Source organism: Alosa pseudoharengus, unplaced genomic scaffold, assembly GCF_046254945.1.
Source record: "Alosa pseudoharengus isolate Yale_2024_CS ecotype anadromous, Long Island Sound unplaced genomic scaffold, YU_APseudo_1.1 YU_APseudo_1.1_scf_6, whole genome shotgun sequence".
Lineage (NCBI taxonomy): Eukaryota > Metazoa > Chordata > Actinopteri > Clupeiformes > Clupeidae > Alosa > Alosa pseudoharengus.
In genome coordinates this window covers 26,832,575-26,845,005 of record NW_027468848.1, presented here as the reverse complement: position 1 = coordinate 26,845,005, position 12,431 = coordinate 26,832,575, and positions in this window count along the sequence as shown.

Below are 12,431 nucleotides of genomic sequence, written 5' to 3'. Positions count from 1 at the left end.
TTTTGAACATGCTGACGTAGGCTCATTTGCAAAGTCCTCAACTCCTGTCGCCTTTCAAAGTCCAGCGTTTCTCAAACTATGGGCCGCGCGGACCAGCACCGGCCGTAACGTGGACATTGCTGGTCCGGAGCCGCGGAGTGAAATTATTCCTGGGGCTTCGTCTGTTAATTTGCTGCGCAATAGGCCTTTATCACGGCAGCCGAAGTAGGAAGTGAACAGCCCTGCTCCTGTGTGAGCACAGGTGTTTCTAATTAAGTGTCAGATTCAGCCACAGTTACTTCAACCAGAGGCCTCGTTAATGTTTTTAGGAACACCTGTGTTTTGCCTGCTAACAGGAAAGTGAACAGCCCTGCTTCAGCTGCCGTGATAAAGGCCTATTGATCAAGGAACCGCGGACCGACAGAAAAAGAAAACAAACTTTTCTGCGATCAGTATGAATTACTTGCTAATTTAGTGTCATCAAACATAGAGGCATACAATTAAATGGTGGTATGAGCGTTCATTCAATGCGCGAGAGAAACTGAAACCACTTGATAACGTTGGTAGCAAATCTCCAATTCAACCTATTGGAAAGCTATTTCATTATGAAACTACATTTAATAGAACAATGTGGATTTATGCAACTTCCATAAAAACAGAGCACAGACTATAATACACTATCTAGAGTATTGTATCGTCAAATTTGAATAACGTGGCCAAAAGCTTGTGGCATAATTAAATATGTAAATATTCTTTCCATTTGCCTACCAGTATATGATGCTTGCATGATGGAAACATCCCAAAACGATGACACCCATATAATTGCTGCTGTTTTGATAAGTATTTATCATGCAACCATGCAAAAGCAATGGAACTATTCTAATTATATTTTACATTAGTAAAGCAGTCCTCTGATGTGCATGTTTTCAAACTTTTTGTGAACAATGTTAGCACTTTAAACACTGGCTGCTTTGAAGTGCATGTATAACAATATATCATAACAATAATAATTGTGATGTGATATAATGATAATTTGATGGGGGGTGGGTTCATGTAGGTGGGCCCTATGACCCCAAAGTATGCCATGACCGGGCCTCAGGTCAAATAAGTTGTCTATGTCGATGGCAACACTGGCATACAAATAAAGTCTATCAAAGGTCTGACATTACTGTAGATCTGAAGGTAGCATTTTAAATGGGTGTTTTTTTTAATACATAATGTTTTTGAACAGTTTACTTACAGTAATACAGCTTCTAACAAAAGTAGGGTGATATATATTTTACGTTTTCCCTTTAGTTGAGTTCAAAATAAAACGTACACAAGAAAATAACAAACACTTGATTTAAAAAAAAAAATTGTCGTTTAGATTAGTCGACTAATCGAAAAATTAGTCGAAAGATTAGTCGTTAGAAAATTAGTCGTTAGTGGCAGCACTAGTGGGATTGGAATTCTGAATCGTGCCTTTATTCTGTTAACCAAATCAGAACAGAGACAGAAATGAAGAATTGTGTCCAATTTCCTCCTATACTTAATTAATCTGCCATTGCACATCAACCAAAATGTCCAGCGCAGCCCGAGTTCACCTGCTGACCAGTCCATTGTCAATTGACCATTGTCTGTTATCTGTTATCTGTTTAGTTGGTAACATGTTGCTAGTGACTTTGGCAATGGCCCTCTATTGCCAGACTCATCTCACCCATCTCACCTTGACTCTACCTCAAGCCCCAGTTGGCCTTTGTCATAAAGTTAATCAGTGGGCCAGAGATGTTTGGCTCTTGGGTTTGAGGAGACACACTCATACCCAGTAGGAGACAGTGGAAAACCAGCTGTCACTGACAGGCACTGGCTTGCCCTTATTTTGTAGAGAGTGGAAACATGGCTATTCTGTGAAACGATGGTGAGAAGGATGAGTCAAAAACGTTAACCTAATCGCAAAAGGTCACGTGGTGATTTATATAGCTCTTAGGAACTCTTAGGGGTCCAGTAATAAGACTCCATTTTTGAGTTTTATGGGCCATTGAACCATGATTACATGCATCAACTGTACAACAACTTTCTATAATCTGGCTATAATCTATTGACAGAGAGTGCACAATAAAAAGAAACTACATTGTTTGGCACAGGTAGGCATTCACAAGGCATTCACAAACAAGAACATTCAAATCTGAGTGGCCCTTGCCCAATTAGACATTTTCAGGAAGGCCGAGAATGAGTCAGTGTTTCGTAATTTTAATGCTTCAATTCATCACTGTCACAGATCATTTATAAAAGTGAGTTATGACTGCCACACTGTGTTTTGATTAAATACTACTCCTTCAACGCTGAAAAAAAAACAATCCTCACACTCAAATGAAGCTAAACACTTGTACATTGTCTCGGCATGACTTCAGTCTTGCGTCAGAGCAACTGACGAGCAATTTCAATGTCAAAACAGTAAGTAAAGCATTTCAAAAGTGATTTATGAAGGTGTAAACGTTTCAAACAGTCTGAGATATAAAGGAAACAACCATAATTTTGATAAACAAGAAACATTTAATGGAATGTTCAGCCTAGTTAATGTTTTATGTGAATTTGGATGAGGAAAAGCAACATATTTACATAACAGAAAAGTGTCTACATTTGCGTAGTTGTAGTTGTAGCCTGGCTAGTACGCCATCAGTAGTAATTTCTTCCTAGGTGTTCTTAAAGACAGCAGAAAATACTCCTTTTTTTGGTAAAATGTTAAATGTGAAATTGACAGTTTTCCCAGGCTCTGGCTAAAAGGCTGAGACAATTAACAATGGCGTATTTCAATAGACATTTTAAGGGAGAGAAACCCAGGGTCAAGTGCCAGTGAGTCACTCTATTTCAGGCCCCTTTTCAGGAGCCAAAGAAATGAGAAAGTCTCTCAGCATGGTTTTGTGACTCGAGTGCTCCATATGAAGGCCCTGTCAGCCCGAGCGCAGCAGGAACAATTAACCGGCTCTAAAGACCACCCTCACATTACCTTTACAATGTGCACTAAACATATATGCCTTTGTGCTCCTCGCCCCTTCTCAGCCAGTTGACACTTGAGTCCCCGGACCAGCTTCACCACCTACAAAAGCCCCCAACCACCCACCCACCCCCCAATCATGGGCATATGACAGAAAGACAGAAAAGCTTTTACAGTGCAATTCAGCCACAGTTTGCCGGCATAAATCAGTGTCCTGGTTTGTACTGGTCAGCCTGTGACGATGTATTCAGTTTCCATTAGAGACCACTGGCCGCAGCACCGGCCCGGACTGTGCTGCAATAAAATCCCAGTGGCTGGCCGTTAACCAGCATGTGTTCTGGATGACTGGTCCAAATGGTGCTCATTAGAGGGTTCTGGAGCAGCGGCCGTCCACATGGAGAGGGTCCTGGACGGCCTGCAGTGCTTTCAAGGGACAAACAAAACAACGGCCAGCCGGCACGAGGACCTGCGGCGGAATGCTCCAAAACATCCAGATCCCCCCTCTTAATTGACCCCCCCCCCCCCCCCACACCTCTCTCTCTCTCTCAATACGCAGCAGGCCCAACTGTGCACGGGGATGCTGAGGACACGTCTGCAAACACATTCCACACGGGTTGCGTCTGAGGTGGACACTGGACGGCATGGCGGCGGTGAGTGTCGGCGTTGGCCCCCTGGGCTTGGGGAGATCGGGGAGCATCGGTTTCGGTTTTGAGCTCAAAATATGTGCAAGCAGTGATGAAGTGTCATGGCGAATGCATCGCGAATAATGATGATGTGTCATGGAAAAACTGAAATACTAACACACACACACACACACAAACAAAACAAACAAACAAAAATCAGTTGCAATGTACACAGCTTGAGGTGAAGATACCATGGTAGATTAGATGTTTGGAAAAACAGCTTTCGCTGATGATGCTCTTTGTCAAATTAATGAACAGTCAGAGATAGGATCAGGAATGAAATGTCAGAGGCTTCCCTGTTAAACATTTGTTGCTGGCAGAACTTTTTCAATGGGCTGAGTCGATGTGGGAGGCAGGATTGGGAAATATTTAAGAAAATGGATGGATTCTTTTTTTTCAAATGTCATTTGTACAAGTAGGCCTGTATTTTTAAGAGTCGGTGAAAATGCATATTAAAATGACTATTTGGATTTGGTTGATTTGAGGCACCACTACGCGCACAGACATGAAAACTCACAACCACAAACATGCGCATACAAGCACACAAACACAGATTCCAAAACAGACATTCAACTTGCATACACTCATATTGAAGGATTCTTGACACTTTAATGGTATACGTGAAGTTAATACAAATCATTGAATGGCATTGTGATACGTTTATTGCTTCCTTCATGTAAATGTCCAACTAATACTAGTGCACTCAAGAAAAAGGAATATTTAAAGACACATTTCAAGGAAGTTCTTTAAGAATGTTGACAGGCACTCTTTGAAAGATCTACCAAATCCTAAGCAACATGCAGTTCCACAGAAGAACCATGGATGGCACTAACACATTCACAAATGCTTTCTATACGCCAGGCTGGAGCAGTGTAAGAATACATGCTTACAGTGCATGTGAATAAACCTTTTGAAACGCACACTGAGACCTCATTGTTCACTGAGTTTCTACACCTGCCATGAGTACATTATTTGAGGGTCATTTTTATATTTCCACCACTTTCCACCTATGTAATCTTTCAGCGGTTTCAGACGCACGTACGGAAATATGTGTTAATGTGTACATAAGAATGTGGTTATATATATATATATGTGTGTGTGTGTGTGTGTGTGTGTGTGTGTGTGTGTGTGTGTGTGTGTGTGTGTGTGTGTGTGTGTAATACAAATACACAGGTTTCATTCAAACGGCTACTTGTGTGACCGTATAAAGCAGAAGTACCTTTGCTCGGGCAAATAACAATAGAGACCAGATGTGAAGAATTTGGGGCACAAGGCGAGTGCTGGGCCCCTTAAAACAGTGCCTGGCTCCACTCCAGGCCCCGAGTGTGATCCACACACTGTAATAGCTCCAAAGTGCTCCAACACCATGGAGGGATAGCTCCAAAGTGAACACTGCTTCAGCATAGACTCCCATTTACTATACTATGGACATTTATGATGAAAAATTGACAGTTTATAACATCTATAACATAATGATGAACCTCTATTGCCCATTTCGACAAGCTGGGTGTTTTTTTCTGCCTCTTGAGTTAACCTAAACCAGACATTGATCTGGCATAGATCCTGTGTGGAATCAGCTGGTATATCAGACATCATGACATATGGCAGAAACTAAAGCAGACAGACATCTTTAGTATAGCTTCCCACCATATACATAGAGCAGCCTGTTCGCTACTTTTATATAACTTGGTAGTAGACAGCAGTACCAGGCTATATATATTTTACAAAACAGACACTTTCCTTGTCCAAATCTTTGAGTCTAGGAAAATGTATATTTCAATTGAGGTGAGTTCAGATACGTTTACACTATACTTTTCACAAAGGAAGAATGTCAAACTTTACACCTTATGCGTGGGATCGTGAGAGTAAACTGGATTGAACTAGAATTATAAGCATGTTACCGACATTTTACCTCTGGAAATACCTTCTTTGCACTTATTTGCAGCTATTTTGGATTCTGCCAAAAAGTTTCTATCTGGGAAATCCCTGACCCCTCAGAGAGAATCAGATTTTGCTAAGACCTTTAGAGAGGAATGTAGAACTTGGTAAATGTCCAGCTCCTTGCTCCGTCTCTGTCTATACACATATACATTATTTGCTAATGCTTTTGTTACTAATAAAAAAGTACAACCATTGTAAATCACCTCTTATTTACTTATGAATCACCTTGACCCTCAAACACTCAAATCGATCAAATACAGTAACCCATACTTAGAGTGGCTAACATGCTGGTTGTTGCATGCTGGTTGCCAGTCATTTTGGGTTAACATAACTTTATAAAATAATTTCAGACTCCATGATTCAATAACCTTTTTTTTTACCTTCTTCGCAGTCATATAGATAGTATATTCAACTTCACTGAGGTAGGTTAATGGACTACAAATGTGCCAGAATAACCGTTTACTTACTTTTTAATGAGTGGTGAATTGCTTGCCACCGTATCTTGTAATTTGCTGAATTTCAAATTGATTTTTTGCTGTGTTAGTTCAAAATGCTGTGGAAATGTGAGACTATCGCTGTCTGCAGGCTGCCTGGTAAGCATTTGCAGTGAAACACTATATGCCTTTAAATGTTTATTAGCTGTTTAATATCCTGTTTAGAGTGTCTTTTATCAGTTGGTTCCTTGTTTTTTCCTTGATTCAGTCACTATTTCCTGTTGCTCCTGGTTCCTTTCCCTTCAAACAGCTTTGATGAACATGGTGTTCTGTCTCAATTAGTTCAGTTTCAGGTCCAAATTATTATTATAAATTTTCAGGTCCAGATTATTATTATTATTATTATTATTATTATTATTATTATATTTATTATTATTATTATTATTATTATTATTATTATTATTATTATTAAGGCTTTTGTCACATACTGTGGCTTTGCGTTTTATACCAGAGAAAGGTACCAGTATATGAAGGATTTGAATTTCATTCATTTTTGTCTGAGACTAGTTTATGTAATGTGGCGAACACAAAATCATTTGTGTTTGGCACATATACTCATACACTTCATAGTTCACCATATATTAAATAAGTATATGGTGGTTATTCACCATATATTAAATAAGTATATGGTGGTTATTCACCAGATATTAAATAAGTATGGTGGTTATTCACCATATAGCGCATGTGAATGCGAGGACGTTCCAAACGCAAAGAATATGTCCAGTATGTCAGGTATATTGTGTATGCAAATGGACCAGCCTTAAGCATTCACTGTTCAAAAGGTGGGCATGTGTACAAAGGCCTTTCCACACTGTAATACAACTTCTACACATCAAAAACCAACCACAATCATTAGGGCCTTCTCTTCTGACATCGTCGTGATTTTGCGGTTCATAAGAAACCAAAAGATGAAAATAAATGGCTTGTTCAAGCCAAATTGGGTGGAATAAAGACCATGTTTATCCATGCCGGGCCACTTAAGATTAAACAGCCCAAATCTGAAACATCTTCCTCCTCCTCTGGCTCTCATTACACAAATGTAGGAGAGGCTTTTTGTCCTTCTTGGTCTGGTTCGACATACTTTGGGGCCAAATCCCCTGGAATCGCAGTGATTCAAGTCATGGACTTAGTTAACTTCACAGTGAAATATCCCATGGAAAATTCATTATCACCGGCACTGGTCTTGACAGAATATAAATGGAATCTTTCCGACTCATATCCAGGAATCAGATACCATGCTTACTTCTCAGAAGATGAAAGAAAAATGACAGGAAGTCGCTGAATCAGCCACTGATGCAAAACTCGCATAGATGAATGTTCTTCTTTGACACTGACATCTTCGTGGCTCAAGGCATGACTTCATAAATATTATTCTTAGTGCATTTGACTGTGCCTCTTTGAAGTTGGCTAAATATGGCTCGCTTTTAAGGTGAGACATCTGATTATTTGAAAGGCCTTAGTTAGAGATGACGGCCTCCGCCTTCGGAGAAACATGAGCGAGATGTATGGTAATGAGCGAGGGAGAGAGAGAGAGAGAAAGAGAGAGAGAGAGAGAGAGAGGCAGAGAGAGAGCCTGAGCAGTGGGAGAAGTAGAAAGAGGAGAGAGAGAGAGAGTTTTGAAACTGGAGAGAAACAGGAGGAAACTGGTCCGGTGAGTCTTGTCAATCCCACACATCTCCGTCAAAAAAGTCAACATCTAAGGAGAGAACCAGCAAACACGACGCAAAGAGAAGGAAATGGGTAGGGGATGTAAAAATAGGATGGTAGGAAAATGGAAGTGAGAAGGGCAGAGAGACGGGGGGGGGGGGGGGGGGGTGGTGAATGAAAAGGAAGAAAAGCAGTCATTTTCTGGCAAGCTGGACTCACACTGAGTCAGTCTGAGTTGATCTATGTCAAACTAAATCAAATAAGAGCATTAGGTGGACAGTGGCCCTGAGTCACACTGTCCTCTGTGACTTGTATTTGACTTAAATCTCCCTGATGGGGGCTTTCATTTGGCTGCCATTTTAATTCGAGTCAAATTACTTGGTAAATATTTAGTTTCAATTAATGGCCCACGCAGGCTGTCCCAAACTAAACAAGCGGTCGGGTTTTCATTCTTTCACTTTCAGTTACGCTCACTGTAAACCACACATTCTGATGTCATACAGTTCCTCTACACGGAAGGGAAACTCTTCCTTTCCATGTCAATGCCTTGCCATCTACCTTGTACCATCAAAAGGCTGGGATGTTTTATTTGAATCAGTTTGTGGTACATTGACATGCATACAAATACAGGCAATGCAACTAGTGTACTGCACTGTTGAGTGAGTCACACGTTATTGTCAATCGTGTAAAAAATACTCTATAAATATTTTTCTGTCTACATGCTGTCTCTTGTGAGAGTTAAACACTCAAGTCATGCATAGAGACTGATAACATTTCTACTACGTTACATATTACTACTATATGTAAAAGACTTATGAAACTCTTTTGATTAATATTATCTTCATATGTTCACCCCTTAAGGAATCGCAGGTAATTTAAACTATAATTTCAGTATGTCATTCCATTGTTTGCTGCAGAGGACATAACCACAGAAAACAGCTATATCACTTTATTATCCATGGAAAACAAATGAGCCTAAGCACTGGGGCCAAACAGATACAAATACTTAATTGCTCCTCACGTAGCTGTGGAAATCCAGGGCAGAATGACCCCAAGATAAGGCTCCTCCAGGCCTCTTAAACAAATCCAGGCATAAAGAAAGCACGGGTGAATATGGAGAGCAAGAGAAGGCAGGGCTAGCAAGAAGGGGGGTTGTTATATTCATGTGAAACGGGCCCAAACAAAGAGCCCATTTTTCTTGAACCAGACAACCCCCCACTTTTCCAAGTAAGATAAATAAATAAATATGAAAGGGGGGAAAAACACTCGGCCCAGTGAAAAGGTCCAGGGCAGAGTGAGTGACAGACAATTGAAAAGACAAATTGTTACATTGTCTTTGGCGAAGGATGGCAGCAGGGTTGACGCTCATAGGTAATTACGCTGAGACGTGAAATGGAGGTTCATAGGTCAGACAATGTGTCTGACCCCAAGTTTGAGGGCCAGTCCATAGGGGCAAATAGGGAGGGGGGGGGTGGGGGGTCATGAAATAAACCAATTTCTCACTGATCATCGTTTGCTACATCTCCTATATGTTGCTTAGTGACACAAAATGCCCTGGTATATCCCCTCTCCTCTCCTTTTCTTTCTTTCTTTCTTTCTTTCTTTCTTTCTTTCTCTCTTTCTTTCTTTCCTTCTTCTTATTCTTTTTCTCTTCTCCCTTCTTCACTTCCTCTATACAGTTTTTAAGAGAGCTGCGAAGCACACATGCACACACACATTCATACACACACACACACACACACACACACACACACACATTCATATACACACACACACACTCACACACATATACACACACACCAGCTTTCTCGGGGAGCTGGTGCTGAGAAGCGCTGACGAAGGCATTTTTTTTTTCTTGCAGCCACTCACGCATGTTTGATTTAATTGCTTCTCCAGTCCTGGGTGCCCCTGCTCTGCTCCGCGCCGCTCTGAGCAGCTGGCTCCGAGGGGGCAGCCGGACCGGCGGGCGGCCTGAGGGATCGCTCCCCTTATTTTGACAGTCAGACGAGGAGACAAGGTTGACCTGTTCCGAGCCCGGGCCCTGCCTCTTTCCCAGGGTGTTCCGGTGCTGGGAATCGCCACTGGCTTCTGTCGCAGGCAGCACCGCACTCTCTCTTCACCCCTTTCTGTCTGTTTAGGACAGAGGAGGGAGAAGAGGGGGAGTGGAGGTGGTGGTGGTGTAGGGAGGAAGGGAGGGAGGGAGGGAGGGGGGCAACATGACCCTTGAATGTTTTGGAAATACACTGAATGGCAGGTGACCCCCCCCCCCCCCTCCCCCAGCACACATCCCCTACCCCCTACCAATGTCTGCCTCTTTTCTAACCAGCTGCTGGGGTTAACAGGAGATGGCATCTTTCTCATCAGTGAGGCCTGTTTTCCCGATTACACATTCACTGTTTTACTTCAGTCTGACTTGAATTTGTCATTTACATTACAAATATACATTATTCTGGGTCTGAATGAATTCGTTTTGAACTGTTGGTGGAAAAAAATGTTGAATGCCTAGAGTATAAAAAAAACACTTAAAATACAGTCATTTTCATGTCACTACGCCCCGTATATGTATACTGTGACTGCCAATGTCATTCTGTTTTTTTTTTTTAAAGTTTGGTTTTGGATTAATTTAAATTAAGATCACCTTCAGAAACACAAGACATATTTGGGTTATGTGGAACTCACTGACGTTTTGTCTTATTCCCAGCACAAGGGGAGATGGTTAAAATCAGGAGTGATTGTGTAGAAGGCAGGGGTGGAGGTGAACACAGCTGAGGTGGTGTGAGGTGGTGGTGGTGGTGTGTGTGGGGGGGGGAGGGGCGGCATGGTCAAACTCCTCAGTGGTTGGGATGACTAAACGCACCAGGTCATGCTTTCTTCATTAGCAGGAATGGGTTCCTGATGAAACCACACTGAGGTTTCTTCAGGGAGGAAAAAAATGGGAATTGGACAGCTTCCCATTAGTTTACACATGGTCAAGAGAAGAGCATTCCTCCCAGTGCTCTGTTCACAGATCCACTGTAATAGCCACATCTGTCCAGCTAAACTGCAGGAAACATGACATCCCACTGAAGCAAGAAATTATGAATCTGGATGGGAGATTATGTATGACTCACCTAAACTACATCTTACCGTATTTCACAAAATATGTTGCTCACAACTGCATAGAGTTGACAGTTAGTGGTGTGCTGGCACAATATCTGATTAACAAAATATGCTCTTATGGGATCAGGCTAAAGTTCACGTTCACACTGGTTTAAAGTTAAAAAGAACATCCTGTGTTTGCTGCTCTTTACCGAACACAAACGATACCACACATGCGTGGAGGTATGCACCCTGCAGTGCCGCTTAGTAAAAATAATGTCCATGGAAATGCATGAAACCATAGGCACCACGACACATACATCTTTTGATATGTGCTAAATATCACAAGCCATTTGTTTGTATGTGTGTTTAATTTCATTTTATGGATGGCTAATTAGTTTATGCAAGACTGGAAATGCAATAATGCTCTTGACACTAATTAAAATGAATACACAATAACATCCTGACAATAATTTACAGATGAACTAAAGGTTTTAATGGTGACACATGGCCGAGTGGTGTAATGCCTGCATAATCATATACATATGGCTGTCAAGTTGATTCTAAGCTGCAGGCCTAGCCATCGCCGGCACGCCACCATTGTTTATGCAGAGATCCCAACCCTAAAAGGGACCCTTGTTTATTCCTCATCCACCATACATACACTTATTGAGTGTATTATACACCTGGGCCCACTGTAAGTGCATATATGGTTTTCAATTCTGTAGCACTGCGGATTTTGAATCAACGAGAGTATATGTGGTGAAAGAGGGTGCAAAAATAAATGTTTTCACTGCCCCATCAGATGGTGAAAGAAAGCAATAAGACTTTGGCTGGGTATTGGGAATGTTGTGCTACCATGCATTATACATGTGTATATGGTAAGTTTCAGTATCCATCCAAGTGTTTTCATCCAACAATTTTTTGGGACTCAAACATGACCTGCGGACTAAAGTCTGTGCCTCCCCGCTTTAAATTGTTATCCAGACATAAGCACATGATCCACTCGGGCGATCCCATGACAGTTTAATGCAAACAGCGGCAGCAAGGATAATGGATGTCCTCTGGAGCAATTTGTTAAAAATGGAAGTAAAACAGGGACTTTGTGTGTGCATAGATAAAAATCCTGGCCATCCTCTAGTTTTGTAGTGTGTATTTAGTTGCTAGGACAAAAGCATAAATATCACAGATCAAAGATGTCAGAGGAAAGGATGATAAACTCGAGTGGTAATCTTTGACTGGGCGTGCGGTCGGACTGCTGTTATGGGGCACAGGGGGCGCAAGCTACAAACACATCCCAGCATTGTGAGAAGCAGCAGAAGGACTTTCTCTGCTTTTCTTGGCTTAGCACTGAGAAAGAAAAGCAAAGGCTTATTTGTTTTGCTGTTTTTCTCCCCCCTCTCAACACAAATCAATCTGTCATTTCTGGCCATGACTGGGAAACAGTGTGAAGGTCTGTACAGTGTTGAGAGCAGGTCTCTGCGTCGGGGCCAGTCCGCTGTGGGATAGTGAGTGTTTGGAGCATCTTGAATTAGTTCAAGGTTGCTATGATGATCTATGAAACGGAAGAATGCCTCAAATGTTGCATGAGCAATTATACACACCTCAAAGCTCGTATAAAAAACATTTGTGCCA